Here is a 6,000-nt window from a genome sequence, read left to right as displayed (position 1 = left end):
GTTGTATGCATCCTGGAATAGGATTGCATATATGGTCTCCACGATCTATCAATCTCAAAAATTGGTTTGTGTAAGCTTATAACTATGCAGAATAAACCAACTCTTTTTATCTTTTACTTTTAAAAAATAGGTTTATTGTAAGCTTATAGCGATACCGAGTAATCAGGATTGGTTTGTATTTAAAATAGAAAAAGTACTGATCTGAACCTATTAAATATTGCAAATTTAATATACTAGTAAATATTATATATTGTATTAGTTATAAAAAGTTTAAACATAAAAAGGATTAGAATTTTGGGTCTTTTACCTCTCTACCCTTTATCTTAAGGTGTCCTTTTCAGGAGAATGAAATAAAATGGACTGTTCTTTTGCTAAGAAAAAAGAGTAAGTAAAGTAAGAGGGAAAGCAAAAGTTGAGAAACTTTGATAGCTCCATTTACACTTGCAAAAGCAGTCACATCTGCATTTTTCAATTGAAAAACGATTGCTTTAATAAAATGAGCCGTTAATATAAAGAAAATAAAAAACTACAATTGCTTTCTTGGACTCTTGTTGGTTTACTATTGTTCAAAGATTCCACTGGGAGAAGAGGGGCAAAGGCCTACACCTATCACTATTTTTTTTAAAAAAGTTTTCTTGTTTTGGGTGATTGCAGCTTGTATCAAACTCAAATAATGGCTGAAAGTGCATTATGACAACATAGAATTCTTTTTGCCCATAAAACGAGAACTGTCTTTTTCTATTTTTAAAAGCCAACTTAAAACGTAAGAGGATACAAATTGTTGGTACGTGAGTCACCAAAATGGCAATTAAACTTTTAATCCTGTGATTTTTGTCTATCCAAACAAAGAAAGGGGGTTCCGTTGCTATACGTAACAAGCAAATTGTTCACGAGGTATGATCAAAAGTCTAGCTCAAAGGCATAAAACAATCATTTTAGAACTATATCAAGCAAATGTGTCATTTGACCTTTTTCTGAATAGGACATGTGCAAGTTGGAAGTAGTGGCAAATTCTTAGCTACCATCAAGAGATAATAATCATGTCATTCTTTTCTTTTCTTTTCTTTTCTTTACTTTTTTCTTGCGGGAGGGGGTTTGGGGGTGGGGCGAGGTTGGCAGGGGGGTTTGCCCCAAGTCGGATGCTTCATTTATCACTATTTGCTATACTATTAAACGTCCAACTATTAGAACACAAGGTATATTAGATGAACATTCCAAACAAAATATTAAATATTTCCTCTATATCTACTACATAAAATTTGAGTTTATTTCATTATTAAAACAACAGATTAACTAGGTGAGCGTTTGGACATAAGAATTGTAAAATTTAAAAAAAAAGTAAAATATTTTTTCAAGTAAAAATAGTTTTTGAAAATTAAAGTTATATTTGGATATGAATATAATTTTAGATTGTTTTTGAAGTTTTGTGAGTGATCTGAGTGAAAAATTTGAAAAACAATTTTTTGGAATTTTTTAAATTTTCGAAAAATTTCAAAATGCATTAACAGGTGAAAATTGAAAATTTTATGACCAAATGCTGATTTCGGAAAAAAGTGATCTTTTTTTGGGAAAAAGTGATTTTTTTTTTTCTTATGTCCAAACGGGCTCTAGATTTCGCAATTATTGTACATAGATTCATATCTCCGGGACTCCGACTGAAGTATTGAACTAACAAGAGACCCTCCAATAGCAACACAAAAATCCACCTGAAATGGCAAGGGAGTATATAACAGACTAAGATCAGATATCTCTGAGAGGCAGGAATTCCAAAAATAAAATAAAAAAAAAATTTAAAAGGCAAAGTAAAACATCAACCTTGGCAATGAACACGTACTGAACTTCAAGAAAATGTTTAGTTTCAATCTCCTACTGTACCAGCATCAATGAAACGATATCGAAATCCCAGTGCCTGCATTTACTTCTCTACACACACGTGTTTACTTTCAAAAGTTTAATCAAGAAATCTTTTGGTAACAAAAATTGAGGTTGCTTTGCCTGGAAGTATGTGGTGATCTCCAGCATTTCTTCAATTTGCCCATTTGGTTTGACTCCTTGAGCACCTCGAGTAGCTTTCTGGTCTCTGTCAAAACACATTCCCTATCAAATAGAGCAGATACAACAGCAACGCCTCTCAGGTTTGGGACCCCTAGTCCCATTACAGCCTGAGCATTAGAGATGCCTATGCCGCCAATGGCTACAACTGGTAATTTGGATGACAAACAAACAGCTTTCAGGCCATCCAAACCAATCGTCTTATTGTTCCCTTTGGTATTGGTTGGATATACACCCCCAATACCAAAAATAAACTTGATGGAATTTTCTATAAAAATTCGAATCCCATTCTCAAAGGGATTGAAGTGCCGAACGCTACTTAGTCCAATTGGACTTTCACGTCTTTACAATTCCAATTCCAAATTGGAGAATAAATTAATATTATATATAACCTTTATATAAATCAATAATAACTTATATTATATATATCACATATATATTTCAACTAAGAGAAATAATTTAATTTTTCTATTCCAAATAGAAATTTCAATTTGTTCACAATATTAATTATATCCTCTGTGCTAGCAAAAACTATAATAATATTTCATTTTGACTAATAACTGAATCTATTTGACTAATTAAATTCCTTAATTTAATTAACAAATAATAAAGTAATTAATCCTTTAGCAAAAATCAGAACACTCGTTAGTATGCAACTCCATAAGTTCAATACTAAACCGGTAGTAAATTGACCACATCAATATACTAATCAAGGGTGACGTCTAGCAACACTCCTTAACGACCGGATAGCATGAAGTATACAATTTACTCTCAAGAACCAGTAGAAGAATAATGTAGTAATTCCTTCTGTCCTTATAGCTCTGGATCACCCTAGGATATGGTTCAACTGTCAAATCCTAATAGGCGACCAACTATGTGTTCATGTCAAGTATAACCGACCATTGAATGACCTAAGAAACTCTTTTCTTCTTTCATTCAATTGCCCTGGCCAAGGTCTTAATTTGATAGTTTATAATTCATGACAACATGGAGCTTAAACTCATTACCAAGAGTTGACAGATTCCATCTTGATCAATCACTAATTCTACAAGTATTTAATCGTACCCAATATCCTTTCAACTATCGCTCTAGGGCCATAGGTGTCTGGTATCAAAGCACAATAAATAATTTGTCAATTACTATGACGATCTCAGGTCAAAGGAAATTCTTACATCACATTCTTCAAGAGAATATCCTATTGACAGTTTATGGTAATTCTAACTATTAGGAATTATCTAATGAGTCGATTCAATGATCATATCTCTATATGCATAATCTATCTATGTGATTTAGTTAATGAGATCAACTAATCTTTATCCCATAAAGACGATCATATAAATATTGATCTAACGGGATTACTAATGTCCAAATTAATAATCCTATGATCAAGAACAAATTTAGATTAAATTATAAGAAACTTCACTCTCATTATCATGATCTCTATCACAATATCAAGTCTCAAAATTTAATCAAGGACCTTATCAAATTAATCAAACAATTAATAATAATGATAAAAGAATGCCATATATTTTTATATCGAATAACGTTCACAAAAATATGTTCAAATCATCAATATGAGATTGGATCTAGGGCATATCTACTATATCCCTAACAATCTCCCACTTGCGCTTGAGCCAATCATTCTTGTACTTTATTCCCAATTTTCACTTGTGCTTGTCAAACTCCTTTGCACCAAGAGCTTTAGTGAATGGGTATGGAGCATTTTCCTTTCCATCAACCTTTTGAATCTAGACGTTTCCACGTCCAATGATTTCTCTTATCAAGTGATCCCTTGGCAGAACGTGTTTGGATTTTAGGTGTGATTTTGGTTCTTTTTCTTGAGCAATGGCTCCAGTGTTGTCGCACAACAATGGAATCGCACTTTCTATTGAAGGAACCTCACCAAGTTCAGTTAAGAACTTTTTCATCCATACAGCTTCCTTAACAGCTTCACTAGCTACTATATATTCTGCTTCAGTCACTGAATCAACTACTGTAGCTTGTTTGGAACTTTTCCAACTCACTGCACCACCATTTAAGGTAAATACATAACCAGAAATAGATTTGCTATCATCTCTATCTGAAGAGAAACTTGCATCAGTGTAACCTTCAAGTTTCAACTCAGAATCTTCATAGATGAGGAATTGGTCTTTAGTCCTTCTTAAGTGCTTAAGAATGGTCTTCACCACCTTCCAATGTTCCTCACCAGGATTTGCCTGATAGCGACTAGTCACTCTAAGTGCATAAGCCACATCAGGATGTGTACATGTCATGGTATACATGATAGCTCCCACTGCACGAGCGTATGAGATCCTACTCATGCGTTCTCTCTCTTCAGGTGTTTTAGGACAATCCTCCCTGCTGAGAGTAATTCCAATGCCTATCGGTAGATAGCCTATTTTGGAATTATCCATATTATACCTCTTTAATATGGTATCAATGTACAAAGACTGGGAAAGTCCAAGCAGCTTTCTAGATCTATCTCTATAGATCTTTATTCCTAATATATAAGCTGCTTCTCCCAAGTCATTCATGGAGACTATTCAGATAGCCAAATCTTGGTACTTTGCAATGCCGGTATGTCATTCCCTATGAGAAATATATCATCAACATACAACACTAAAAATATAATTGTGCTCCCACTAACCTTTTTGTACACACAAGGTTCTTCTTCGCATCTAACAAAATTGAACTTTTCAATTGTCTTGTTAAAGCGAATATTCCAACTTCGAGAAGCTTGCTTTAGTCCATAAATGGATCTTTGTAGCTTGCAAATTTTATTATGATCAGACGAATATGTGAAACCATCAGGTTGTGTCATGTACACATCCTCTTCTAGCTCACCATTAAGGAAAGCTGTTTTCACATCCATTTTCCATATTTCATAATCATAGTATGATGCTATAGCAAGCAAAATCCGAATAGATTTGAGCATTGCTACGGGAGAGAAAGTCTTGTCATAGTCGACTCCTTCTTTCTGACGATATCCCTTGGCAACAAGACGGGCTTTGTAGGTCTCCACCTTTCCGTCTGCTCCAATCTTTTTCTTAAAAACCCATTTACAACCAATAGGTTTTATATCCTTTGAAGGTTCAACTAAAGTCCATACTTTATTTTCCTTCATGGATTCCATGGCCTTTTGCCACTTCTCATAATCAGAACTTTGTATAGCCTCTTCATAAGTCTTAGGGTCATAATCATTATGATCAATCTCATTTGATACATCATCTTGTACCATTAAATTTAATCTAGTTGGTACATGACGTTCTCGTGTAGACCTTCGAATAGGTACTTGTACAACCTGTTCACCTTGTGCTGGATTTGGTTGTTGTTCAATTTGGTTTGGAACTGGTTCATTAATCTATTCTTGAACTTTATTTAGTTCTTGAACTTCAACCGTTAAAGATAGCAACTTCCTTGGCACCTTCAAAACATCCAATAAAGGTTTTTCAACTTGGGTTTCATGATCTTTATATTGTGTTGATTCATTAGTTTCTTGATCTTCATCAAGTTCTATTTCTCCATTATAATTTCTTTCTAAAAGAAATTCCCTTTCCAAAAATGTTGCTCCTCTGGTCACAAACACTTTATGGTCAGAAGGGTTATAGAAATAATATCCCATTATTTCCTTGGGATTACCCAATGAACCTACACTTATCAGATCTTGAGTCAAGTTTATCAGATTGTAGTCTCTTAACATAAGCTGGACAACCCCAAACTTTAATATGTTTAAGGTTAGGCTTACATCCTTTCCATATCTTATATGGTGTTGTAGAGACTGACTTAGTGGGAACTTTATTAAGTAAGTATGTTGCTGCTTCCAAAGCATATCCCCATAAATTTATTGGAAGATTAGTGAACCCCATCATAGATCTCACCATATCTAATAAGGTTCGATTTCTCCTTTCAGACACATCATTATGTTGTGGTGTTCCTGGAGGTGTCCAC

The sequence above is a fragment of the Nicotiana tabacum genome, chromosome 7, assembly GCF_000715075.1.
Source record: "Nicotiana tabacum cultivar K326 chromosome 7, ASM71507v2, whole genome shotgun sequence".
NCBI classification, from domain to species: domain Eukaryota; kingdom Viridiplantae; phylum Streptophyta; class Magnoliopsida; order Solanales; family Solanaceae; genus Nicotiana; species Nicotiana tabacum.
Note: the sequence above shows the minus strand (reverse complement) of the source record.